The sequence below is a fragment of the Mauremys reevesii genome, linkage group 16, assembly GCF_016161935.1.
Source record: "Mauremys reevesii isolate NIE-2019 linkage group 16, ASM1616193v1, whole genome shotgun sequence".
NCBI classification, from domain to species: domain Eukaryota; kingdom Metazoa; phylum Chordata; order Testudines; family Geoemydidae; genus Mauremys; species Mauremys reevesii.
In genome coordinates, this window is record NC_052638.1 from 37,939,926 (window position 1) to 37,952,455 (window position 12,530).

The 12,530-nt window shown below is 59.3% G+C and overlaps 1 protein-coding gene and 1 long non-coding RNA gene across 3 annotated transcripts in view; one reads left to right on the forward strand and one right to left on the reverse strand.

Moving 5' to 3' along the window:
- The window catches only part of GSE1 (Gse1 coiled-coil protein), a 232,194-nt gene that overhangs the window by 116,697 nt on the left and 102,967 nt on the right, over window positions 1-12,530 (reverse strand). The window lies entirely within an intron of this gene.
- Window positions 5,254-7,351, forward strand: LOC120384279. The gene is made up of 3 exons (XR_005588730.1): window positions 5,254-5,345; window positions 5,459-5,590; window positions 6,888-7,351. It is a non-coding gene; the product is annotated as an uncharacterized LOC120384279 (long non-coding RNA).

Genomic DNA, 12,530 nt, shown 5'->3' on the forward strand with positions numbered 1-12,530 from the left:
TAGATAGAGAGAGAGAGAGGGGGGGGGGGTGTCTACGGATAGATAGATAGATAGATAGATAGATAGATAGATAGATAGATAGATAGATAGATAGATAGAGGGGGTGTCTGGGGATAGATAGATAGATAGATAGATAGATAGATAGATAGATAGATAGAGGGGGTGTCTGGGGATAGATAGATAGATAGATAGATAGATAGATAGATAGATAGATAGATAGATAGAGGGGGTGTCTGGGGATAGATAGATAGATAGATAGATAGATAGATAGATAGATAGATAGATAGATAGATAGATAGATAGATAGATAGATAGATAGATAGATAGATAGATAGATAGATAGATAAAATAAGGATTGTTCCTCTGACACCGTCCCCCTAACTCATGAATAAAACATATGGCTGTGTAACTGGCTAATTACGACGTGATGACAAACCCACTAGTCGCTGGGAAAAGAAATCAGCTTTTTAATCACCCAAGTTCCCTCTGCCTCCAACGTAAGTAGAATAGTATATTCCAGTCTCTCACACATACCCCATCTCCTTGGCAGACGGCCCCCTTTCCTGGCAGTCATTTTGGGTGGTATGTTCCAATGAGCCTAAGGGAATGATGCCCAAATCCCCCAGGAATCTCGGCTCCTTGGGAAATCCCAGCCCACACTCTCTGATGTGTCCCCGCCTTGGTGGCATTGGGAGGGACTCTCCGGGGTCTTTGCACTGACCTATAAGCAGGGCAGGGCTCAACCCAACCCGTACCCGGCCCCTGCGGTCGCAGCCAGGAACGGAGGGCTGACCTTGCTTGTGCTGGCTCTCTGCACAGGGGGGGATTTTCCCCCAGAATGCACCGGGGGTTCTCTCTGGGGTGCACATTGCAAAAGCCTCCAGCGCCTCCCCACAGCCCATTCACCACCCTTCTGGCTCAGCCTGAGCTCCCCTTTGCCCGCTTTCAGGCCGCCACTCCCAGCTCCACTCCCTTGGGCAGCTCAGCACAGGCCTGACGCTCACTCACCCTGTGCGCTGCTTACCCCGCAGGCTGCCTGGTAAAAGGGGAGGGTCAAATGCTGCTCTTGGGTACAGCAGCGGAAGTCTGGAGTAATCCACTGCCTTCACAGGGATTACTCCAGATTTACACCAGCCTAACCGGGAATCCTCAGGGGGTGTAAATCAGCCTCGCTTTATGGGTTTCAATAGCGCTATGCTGAGGAGCTGGCCTCTCCCACTGATTTTTACAATGAACCCATCCTGCTCTGAATGAGTAAAAACCATCTGCCAACACTTTGTCTAGGTCCTACACATAAACAAAGCCACGCAGCTGCCACGTCCATTGCTCGAAAGAGGGGGTAGGCAGGGAGAAATCAAGCCCCGTTACGCACGGTTCAAACGCTGGCAGATTGCTCCCTAGCCCTTCAATACGCCCGGTGCGGCAGGGAAGAGCCTCAACACTTCCAGCCACTGCTGCACCCACCTCTCAGCCACCTTCTCCGGGCTGAGAGCAGCCTGCCTCTCGCTCAGCTCAGCAACTGCCAGGGAACATACAGAGCGAGCGGAGGCTTAAACGTTCAAACCACGTTGTGCTTTTCCCAGCAAGGCACCTCAGCCCTTCGCCTGCCCGCCAGCCACCCCGCTGCAACCCCCCGGCTCGGCGTGAGATTGATTCCCCGCCGGCCCTGCAGCGGTCCGAACACAACCCGCTTACGCAGCTTGGCCAAACAAGCTGGGAAGTCATCCCCAGGTATTTCAATGCTGTTCAGCCTCCAGGAGGGGCAGGAATTGCTCAGGATTTCCCCAGTGGGGGTGTCACAGGGCAGATGGACAGACAGGCAGACGGTGTGCATGGGGATGGACAGGCAGTGAGCTCAATTAGCCTGCCAGCCCCGGGAGTTGCTGGGGGCCCTGTTATTTCCAGCTGGATTGCTCAGCGTGCTGAGGACGTTCCGTAGGGCGCAATCTGCCCTGGCCGAGGAGGAGCAAAGGGACCGGCTGACCTGGCCGCCCTTTCTTGTCTAGCTCTAGCAGCGATGAGGCGGAAACACGGAGACTGGCGCGCACGCTGCATCTTTGATCGATGACAGATGCTGGGTCCTCTCTCCTTTTATCTGCCATCAAGCTGCAGGCGAGGCAGGCGTGGGCAGAGGAGAGAGATGGCGCAAACCAGAGAGCGTGTGAAGCTGGCGCAGCGGCGAGGCAGGCCTGTGCTTGTCACAGGCTCCGTGCTCCCAAGAGCATAAGAACATAAGAACATAAGAAAGGCCGTACCGGGTCAGACCAAAGGTCCATCTAGCCCAGTATCTGTCTACCAACAGTGGCCAATGCCAGGTGCCCCTGAGGGAGTGAACCTAACAGGCAATGATCTGAAGCATCTGAACCTTCAGCCGAGCTGCCTGCTCCAGCTCCCCAGCCAGCGCGTGGAGGAACCTTGGCGCTCCCAGCTGCGCGCCGTGCAACCGAGTATCCTAGGGGGCTGCACTTCCCCTGCAGAGAGACAGGCCCTGTCTGCTCAGGGCAGATGGATGTGTCCCAGGAATACTGCCCGGCTGCCAGCCTGTGCCCTGTCCGACAAGCACGGGATCTCCCTTCCCTGCAAGCTCATGCTGCCAGGCCTGGGTCTGCGTCCAACAGGAGCCAAGTCCTGGAACGGGGAAGTGGCTCTTGTAAGCCAGGCCTTTGTCCCACTCTCAGAAACATGCTCAAAGCAGGAGAGGTCCCTTCCCTCCTCTCTGGGCACAGCTCCTGCCCGGGGACCTTGCACCCAGGCACCGAATGAGAGCAGACCCCCCCCCCCGGCCGCGAGGAGAGGACGCTCCAGGGCAGTTCAGTCACCCCAAGATTCAGTGGCAGCCCTGGTGGGGGCAGGAACCTCAAGCTGTCTGTCCTGGGGGCCGAACATAATCAAAGGGGTGCTGGGGGCAAGCAGCAAAGCCCAGGTTCCCGTGTGCAGTGCGATGGAGCGACCCTTGGGTGCAGGCACGGCCCTCCCACGGGAATGGTACCTGGGCACGATGCCCTTCCAGACCTTCCCTGGCCCTAGCCCCCATCCTTCTGGGCAGCTGCCCGGTGTGTTCTGTACCCAAACCGGAGTAGATGGCGGCAGCAACACTCACACCAGCATGCCCGTGGAGACCCCCCCTCCCCCTATGAGGAAAGGTAGTACAGTTACCCCCGAGAGGTTCAGTGATCTTCCCAAGGCCAAGCCCCGCCTGCACTGCAGGGCACCTGGTGCCCCATCCAGCATGGATCCACTAGACCATTCTGCCTGCTTCCCCGAGGTGGCAGGAGGAGCTCCTTGGAAAGGTGGAGCAGGCTGGCCGCCCCGCCCTGCCCTGCCCAGCGGGGGGCTGCATTACAGGCTGGGAGCTCGCTGGCGCTGGATCCCCCAGCTCATCTTGGCTGCATGCTTGGCCCTCAGCAGAGCGTGAGAAGCGGCTGCAGTTTCAGCTGCTGTCTCCAATTCACCCCGGAGCCGGGGAAGGGTGTGTGTGGGGGGGACAGTTCTTGTTTCTCCAGCATCACCCAAAGCCACATTCGAAAGAGCTTCCTCTTCCCAGCTACAGAGTCAGGCCGGCCAGGGCTTTTCTCCCTCCTCTCTCGACCTGACCTTTGCCCCTGTGCATCTTGGTTTAGAGGAGAGCGCACGGAAGCCTGGGTGCTGGTTTCCACGCTGGAACCATCAGCATTTCCCAGCTGTTACCCTCATCACAAGCCCAGCCGGCCCCAGTCTTTAAAGCAAGCAGCATTTTCTGGGTGCCTACAAATGTTCCCAGCGCTGCCTACAGGGCTTTATTGTCAAGCTAATTAGTCTTAAAAATACACCCAGGCTGTCTGGGCTGAGCGCTGATTGCTGTCTGGAGGCGGCGGGGGTGGGAAGGGAGCGCAGAGGAATTGCAACTGGGATATGAAACCTTTCACATCTCTAGGTCACTGCTTTGAAACAGGCCCCGGTGCAGCCGGTGACCAAAGAGGCTCTAACCATTTCCTGACCTCTGTGCAACGAGCTGCTGGTTCTCAGTCTGGCTCCCAGGCCCGGCACAGAGGCCTCTGGGTGGGGCAGGGCAGCAGCACTGCTGGGGACGGAGAGAATTTTACTACCAGCATGGGGGAGAGCGATTTCAAAGCAAGATCCTGTCCTGGGAGACTGTGAGGCTTGGATCTAGCAGGGCAGAAAGCTGTAATTAGCCCCTTCTCTGCCGAGCCTCCACTCCACGCAGGTTCGGGAATGGCATCAGACCCATCACCCAGTCATTGTCGCAGACAGAGGGGCTAACACAGTCTACCAGCCGCAGGGGAATATGCAAGTCAGGGGCGGTTTGGGGGGGTCTAGCAATTGGGCTCAGTGCCGGCCTGTAGGAATCCTAGCCTCTCGGCATCCATGAGCCCCGCAGAGAGAGCGGGCTCAGCATGGCTGGGGATGGGAACCTGCTCTCCTTGTCAGCCTCGCTGAGCCTGGATGTCTCCCAAACACTAACCAGGCCTCCTCTCCGCCTGCTGGGGCAGGCGCTGCTGACCCCGCTTTGAGTCATGTACCCAGAGCCACACAAAGAGTGGGAACTGAGGTGCTCCCGGCTCCCAGTCCTGTGTTCGGAACACTAGGGAAAGCCTCTCCCATGGGCTCCAAAGGAAACCCCAGCCTGGCCTCTTGGGGCCAAGGGATGGCGATGGGTGAAACCCACCCCAGCCAGGGGGCCAGCAAACAGCCCAGACACCACTGAAACCCCACCTATGCCCAGAGGCTCACAGGCCACCAATTCTGAAATGGTGCATTGGACCTGTGTGCAGGGTGAGGAGCACCCAGCTGAGCAGGGTGCATCGCACTGGGGGGCTAGATGCGGATGGGTCTACGGGGAAGTGAAACAGACACAGGGAAGCTCTATTCACATGGCTCCAGCCTTTTCAGGCGATGGGTGTTTTCTGGAAGGAGCCACGACGCTCTGGAAAGGTATCACTTTGGAGGCTGTAATTGTTTCTTACCCATTAGATCCATTAATGAGGACTCTGATCAGCCGACTGGCTGTTTGGCGAGGAGGCTTCAAGTAGCAATTTTCCATTTGCCTTTCAAACTTTAATGACTGTTCCTGTCTAAGGCTGAGATGCGTTACGATAATCTGTGCTGCTCGGGTCAGCGGCGTAGCAAAGGCTGAGGCACGGGAGGGATTTCACAAGGGTTTGATTTCTTTAGGGAATAGTTCATACAAAAACCAGTAATCGCAGGAGGCAGTGCTCATCTCCCATTGGCTGCAGGAGCCGGAAAGCTACAAATCAGAGGGTTATTATTTCTTTTGGCTGTCCCTAAAGGATCCTAGATCTGTGGCAGGAGAGGAAAGTTCAGCCCAGCTAAGATTGCATCACTGGGTAGGATACATTCGCTCACTGCTGCTGCTGCTTTTTTTTTTTCCCCCTCCCCGCACCTCCCTTTCCCCTTATTCTTTCCTTTTTGTCAATAATTCATGTGTGCTCCTCTCCAGAGCGGCCAATATGGCTTGAAGGCGAGCGCTCCTGGAGCTGTTCCAGCGGTCGATGGACGTCGTTCCTAGGCCGGCACAGAACGCAGCAGGTAGCCTAGCACCTGGATCACAGTTGGAGGGGCATTGCTGGGGGTGAGTGTGTTGCCCTCGCTCTCCTGGGGTCAGTGACCACTTGGGGCGAGGCAGGGCCTTGCATTTCCCCTTCCCAGAGCAGCCGAGGCCTGCTCTCCCCTCAGAGTCCCTGCAGCCTGCCGAACACTGCGGATCTGGGCTCTGATTCACCGAGGGTCCCCGACAGAGCCTCAGGAGACAGCCAGTTGGTCCCCAAAGGGTCCACAAGTGAAATCTCCCTGTGTTCGACAAAGCCCCCGATCCACCCCCTGGGTCTGAAAGAGACTCAGGATGGGCCTGAGTCCCAAATGAGTCCATGTGGGGTCCCCAGAGAACCCGGCCAGAGCGGGGTTTGAATGAGGGAGCTACGAGGTTCGTGTAGGAGGCCAAGCGAAGCTCGGCAGGCCGGCCGGCCGAGAACTGGAGTCCCATGTGCTTTCCCCTTGCTAGGATGGCCAGTGGTCAGGTGCCCCCCCACGCAGCCGCGTCGCCGGGGCTTGCTGCGAAATGGACGGGGAAGGGGTGGGGGTGGGGGAAGAAGATTCAGCCCTGAGAGCAGCTGGCACTCGCAGAGGCCGCGGGGCTCCATGGGCAGCCAGTGTGCAAAGGGGAAGGGAAGGAATCCTCCTGCCTTGAGGCCAGTCTCCTCCTGTCTTCCCACGGCCCCGGCACGACGACGATAACGAGAGAATCAGAGCCACAGACACGCTGTGAGGACGGCGCTCCCCCTCCGGCCCGAAAGGAGCGGCCCGGCCCAGACCAGTACCTCCTAAGGGGTCTGTGAGCACGTGCCCAACTCCTGCTCCCCTCAATGACAGCTGGGCCAGGCCAGAGCAGGAGAGAATAGACCCCCGGCGGTTAGCACTACCGCCAGGAGCTCTCTACACGCCTTCACTTCAGCCTAGCGAAACGGGAGCATCTATCACCTCCACTGCTGCACATTAACTGCATCAGAAGGGCACAATCCAGGAACGGAGGCTAGAGATGACGGGGCCCAGACCTGCACTGCCAAGTTGGGGAGTGGCGCCTTCTCCCAGCCTTTGCAGAGTGGAAGGTCAAAGCCGGGGTCCTTTGGTTCCCCAACGGGGAGAGCCTTAATCTAAAGCCCAACATGCTGAGCTGGCTGGTTCAGGACAGGCCCTCTGATTCGCTCCCTCCTCTGAAGATGGCTGCTCGGCAGCCGCTGGGAAATGAGCGGGTCACTTCCCTCCATTTCCAGCTGGCCCAGAGGCCCCAGGAGTGCCCTCGGGCTGGCAGGCTCCGTGGCGAGGCAGAGAGGATGGATGTGGAAACTGTCTGCGTCCTCTCTTTCTTACAGGTCATGCTGAGCACATTGGCAGGGAGTGGGTGGCGGCCGAAAGCTGCCTGCTCTGTGCGCTGAATCGCCAGCACCATTCTCCTGACATGAGACAACTCCCCCGACCTTCTCTCCAGCCTGGGGCCTTCGACAGAACCCCCTGGCATCATCCCACACCCCCGTCCGGCCCAGCCCAGCCCCTTCCATCCGCTGTGCAAACAGCCCTGCCACCAGCGCAGGGAAATCCCCGCTCGAGAGCGAGGCCCACAGAGGGGAAGTGACTCACCCGAGGTCAGTGCTAGAGCTGGGAACAGGCCGCGGGAGGCCCGATTCCCACCCCGAGCCTGAGCCTCCAGCCCGGGCAGCCGCTGCCTCCACGCAACGCTCTCGCTCCGCTGTGGTCTGTGCCCACGCCCCTCTCACAACGGCATCCCCCATAAATCACTTGGCCGCTCAGCAGAGCACTGTCACGGGGCAGGTCTGCGCCCCCCCGCCCCCGCCCCGGTGCAGCTGGGGCTGCCTGCGCGAAGGTCGTGCCGGAAGGTGAGATGGCTGCCAAGCCAGCGGCCATTTAAAGCAGCCGATTAATAATTCAGCACGTTTACCGGAGGCGGGGAGGAGAGGGGGGCACTGGAGCTGCTGGCTCCGCCATCCATCGATCTAACGCACCCACCTGGGTACTAGAAGCGAGGAGGTCAAGGCGAAGAGCAGCCAGACAGATCCAGAAATCACTCCTAAGAGGACATGATTTTTATAACCCTGTTTTGGCACGTCCACCGTTAACTTAATTTACCATCCATATTGCTGTTACTTAATTAAATAGATGAACTCATTTTACATTTGCAAGTCTTAATTCATCCTGAACAAAATTGGCCATGTTTAGTCCTTTCTACACCACCAGCTCCCCGGAAAAAATGATTGCCTTTTGGAGTTAACTGCTAGTACAGGTTAAAAGCTAATTACCAGCTCGGGTAGGGTGTTAACTTCTTTATTTATCACGAGGGGCTGTGCGATTTCTGAGGGAGCAGGGCCTAGCGCTCCCTTCCTCCGGCTGGCAGTACTCCAGTATGCTGCCTGAATGCCAGTACTGAGACTACCCGAGTACTACTGCCAGAGGGACTCACACCTCCCCACAAAGCGCGCCAGGCACGTGTCACTGCTGACAATACCCAGGTACTGCTGCCGGGCGTACCCGAGGAATACCCTGCCTGAATACACTGAGAATACCCAGGTACCGCTGCTCGGGTACCATTACTCTCTTGGTATGGGGAGGAATAGAGGCGATGCCCCAGGAAGTGCTTTGCTATGTCATTGCACCTTGATGCAACAGCACTGGGCCAGGCGCCTGGTCTAGTGGTCACAAGTCTGGGAGCCAGGGAGTCCCGGGTTTTACACCTGCTACGGCCTTGCTCCACCTCCCTCTGCTGAAGGGAACGGAGTCATGGAGCCCAAGGCCAGGCGGGCCCACTGCGATCATCTCACCCCCAACCTCCTCCGTGACAGGCCATCGCTTATCCGCGTTAATCCCTGCTGAGCTAGAGCAGGTCTCTCCCGCCACTGTGCCGAGCCACTTCTGGCAGACCCCGGCCTGGTGACCCGGGGAAGGAGCTCCCGGAGGCGGGGAGACCACGGATGGCCCTCTGTGAGTGCTGCTCAGAGGCCAGCCCCGCTGCCACGGTGCGTCCGAGCCCAAAGGAGCCCCCATCAGGTGCAGCCTCCACAGCCTGCCCTTTGAACTTTCACCTCTGTCCTGCCACGAGACCCGGGCAGACACGTCACCGAACCGCCCGATGACTCCCCCGAGCCCAAGCTGGAGTCCCATGGGGGACTAGAAGCAGAAGCTCCATTATCCCATGACCAATCTGCAGAGCTGAGCAGTCCCCTTGCTAATTCAAAGAGAGACCCCTTAGCTTTCTCCTCAGCGCACAGATCCCTCCAGCCCCGGGATCCAGCCAGGAGACCCCTGCCCAGGGGCCCACGATCCATCCCAGCCATGGGGCAGTGCCCTGGTTTTGACCCTGGCATGCTCACAGCAGGGCAGGAAGAGGGCTCCAGGAAGCCTCATCTGCTTTGACTAACAAATCGCTAACTGCTTCCCCTGGGGCAGGTGGTGAAGGTGCGGAAAGGAAACAAAAGCTCCACCGATGTAAACAACCTTCCTCGCTCTGCCCCCAACCCCCAGGACAATGTGGCTTCCCTGCACTGGGAGACCGCCCCCCTCCCAGCCCCCAAGGGAAAGGCGTGCAGCTCAGACGGGAAAGCTCTTGTGAAAACCCCCATCTGCAAGCAGGGCATGCGGTGATGCAACCCCACTGGGCTGTGACCGAGACTGTGGCTGGGCGAGCGGATCAGAACCCCCTCGGGTGCTGCTAGGAAGGGCAGGGGAATTTGTTGTGAGGCACTTTCCCACCCACATGCTGACTCATTACGAGCAGGAACCCCTGGCCCTCATGGTGTGATTCTCCACAGCCAGCTGCTTGCGGTGCATCAGCCATCATCATCCCTCTCCTTTCCGTGGGTGGGAGCCTGGCCTCTCTGCCAGAGCCCTGCCCTCCCTTAGGCCATCTCAGCCGCCCCCTGGAGAGGGGACTCCCTCCGGAGCCAGGCAGTGCAGTTCCGCATCTAACCACAGGTGGGTGGGCAGCTTCCTCCCAAACCAGAGCCCTGACCTGGCTGTCTCTGCAGCCATCCCAGGCTCGCCTGCGGGACAGCCCCAAGCAGGAGCAGCCAGTTGCTTTCATGGCCAGCGCTAGAAACACGTCCCCTTCACCTACCAACCAGATCCAGCCCGGCGATCTAACCATGGACCCAGCAGCCTTCACCGTGGCCTTCAGAGAGGACAACGGTTCCAGGAAGAAAACACAGGGCAAGGAGCACCCAACCATGTCTGTAAAAACACACGTGGGGTCTGCATGTGCAAATCCTCAGTCTCACCTCCCCCTAGCCGTCTGCCGCGACTCCCCCCAAGCCTGCATGCCCCACTAGGGCACCTCTTTACACACACCCTGTGCTGACACCTGGCCTACAGCATTTCCTCCTAGAAACTCCCTCTTTCACGGCCGGCCGGGGCTAGTCCGCTGTTTCAAACAGCGCCCTGGTTTATTTCAAGACCAGACATCGCCTCCTGGAGTGCTCTGGGCAGGCACACCATCTCGCCATGCCAAGTGATGCACAGAATGCCGCCCCGGCCACCCTACCGCAAAAGGGCCCCTTCCCATACCACGTCCCTGGCACATCAGCCTGCTCCGGGGGCACTTGACCCCGGGGCAGCAAAGGGCTTTACACTAAGCACCGGGATGGCAGTGTTCCTTAGGCCTCATGTTTCCCCTGAATTTCACCTCTGTTGACAAAACCAAGGCTCATCCCTGCAGAGCTAATGGGGGAGCTTCTCCTCACTCGCACATCAACCAGAAAACTCAGCTACTGCCGGGCAGCCTGCTCTTTATCCCCAGCAATGGTGCTAGAGGCAGGAAGAACCCGGCTGGCTGGGCCAGGGCTCTGCCCATCACCAGGGGAACGGTCACGTAACAGGCGCCGAAGTGACCCAATCGGGCTATCGTCCCCTGACGGGAACTGACACTGCGTCGCCTGGGCCGGATGCTGCACCAGGAAGGGAACTGTGCCCCGAGATGGCTGCCCTCCACGGGGGAGAGGGGGAACGTACCCATCCCAACCAAACGTGATTTATACATCAGATGCATGATGCAGCTGCACTGCTCCAAATCCAGCCTGGACACAACGAGGCCAAACCCTGCCCTGGGTCCACTGCGCAGCCGGCGTGAGATCAGTGCAAGCCCCGGGGCAGACACACGGCACTAGCGTAACTCAGCGCAGTAACTTCCCAAGGCAAGGCCCATCTTATCCCCATGCAGGGCACAACATGGGGGGGAGGTTCCCCCAGGGGAGGGAAAAACCCCACTCTCTGCAGAGGGCTTTAATCCCAGAGTCAGGAAAGCTGTGGCAGGTTCACCCAGTGTCACACCGGACAGGTCGACGCTGCAGTTGTAACACCGACAGACCCCAGTTGCTGGCGGGCGGGATCGAACCTGGGACCTCTGGAGCTTAGGGCATGAGCCTCTACTGCAGCTGGAAGGACAGACATGCCCTCGCTAGCTTGTGCAGCCGGGGCAGCACAGGGGCTGCTGCCTCACGGACCTGCCTCCAGGTTCCGATGGGATTGTACTCCAGCCGCTAGCTCCTCCTGCCACCGGCACCGCCGTGGCTATGCAGCTATCGTTAGCGTGCGAGTTAGCCGGAGAGCCGGCCTCCAGCCCTCATGGCAGGATCTGCCCCGGCTGAGCTCGCTAGCTCCATTCTGGGGTAGGGACACACAGGGATGTGACAGAACCAGCAGCTGCGTAGCAGCAGCTGAGGTGGGACAAACCTCAGCCAGGCCCGCCCCCGCCTGGGGCGGCTGCAGGGAAAAGGTCACAGAGGTGCTGCTCCCTGGGGAGCATTGTCTGCACACTTATCTACACAATCTCTGCACAATGGGCCAGGCCTGCCTGCTACCTGTGCTGTTGTGTCACCTCGCCTGGCAGCCAGGAGGGCAGATAAGGATCTCTAGCCCCAGAAAGACAATACAAGACTCTGAACTGGAATTCTCCTGTTACTCTGCATTGTCCTGAGAGCAAGCAGAGCGGGTGCGCTCCAGCACCAGGTGCATGGTCCTTGGCCTGGGGCCAGCTTGAAGGCAGGCCAATTCTGTGCGCACACAACCCGAGCAATAACCTGCAGGCTCTTGCCAACACTCCCCCCCCACCGGTATTGCATCACCCTGATCTCTGCAGCACAGGCCTGGGAGAAGCAGCTGGGAGCAATCCTGGGCTATACCCCAGAGGAGCGGGTCTGCTCCTTAGTCAGGGCGGCACCTGAGGGACATGCCCCCGGCCGCTCTTTCTGCCCCACAGATGGCTGGACCAAGGCAGCCTCCCTCAGCACCCCCAGGCGAGGGCCAGATGAGACCCTGCAAAATGTCACCCTCCGTTCCCTCCTTCGGCAGTCCTGGGGAACATGGCACGTTTAGGACCCAGCCTGCACTCCTGGTCTGTGGGTGGGAGAGGCTAGAGAGGTGCTGGGTCTGGGTGAGGCAGGAAAGCAGAGGAGTGCAGGGGAAAGGAATACAGGAGTTGGGAAGGGGAGGGCAGAGGAGGAAGGTTGGGGATGGAAGTGGGTGAACGGGGAGGCGAGTGAAGGAGGAGGGCAGGGGGATGGGGGTGGGGAAGGAGAATGGAGGGGAGGGCAGTGGGGAGGGCAGAGGAAGGAGAAGGGGGATGCGGGAGGGGAGTGCAGTGGGGAGGACAGAAGAGGAGAAGGAGGGAGGGGGGCGGGGAGTGCAGTGGAGAGAGCAGAGGAAGGAGAAGGGTGGAGGGAGTGCAGTGGGAGGGCAGAGGAAGGAGAAAGGGGCGGGGAGGAGTGCAGAGGAGGGAGCTGGGGAGGGGAAGGGAGTGCAGTGGGGAGGGCAGAGGAGGGGGCCGGGAGGGGAAGGGAGGGCAGTGGGGAGGGCAGAGGAGGGAGGCCAGAGGAAGGGCAGAGGAGGGGGCCGGGGAGGGGAAGGGAGGGCAGTGCGGAGGGCAGAGGAGGGGAGTGCAGAGTGAAGGGCAGAGGAGGGGGCCGGGGGAGGGGAAGGGAGTGCAGTGGGGAGGGCAGAGGAGGGGGCCGGGG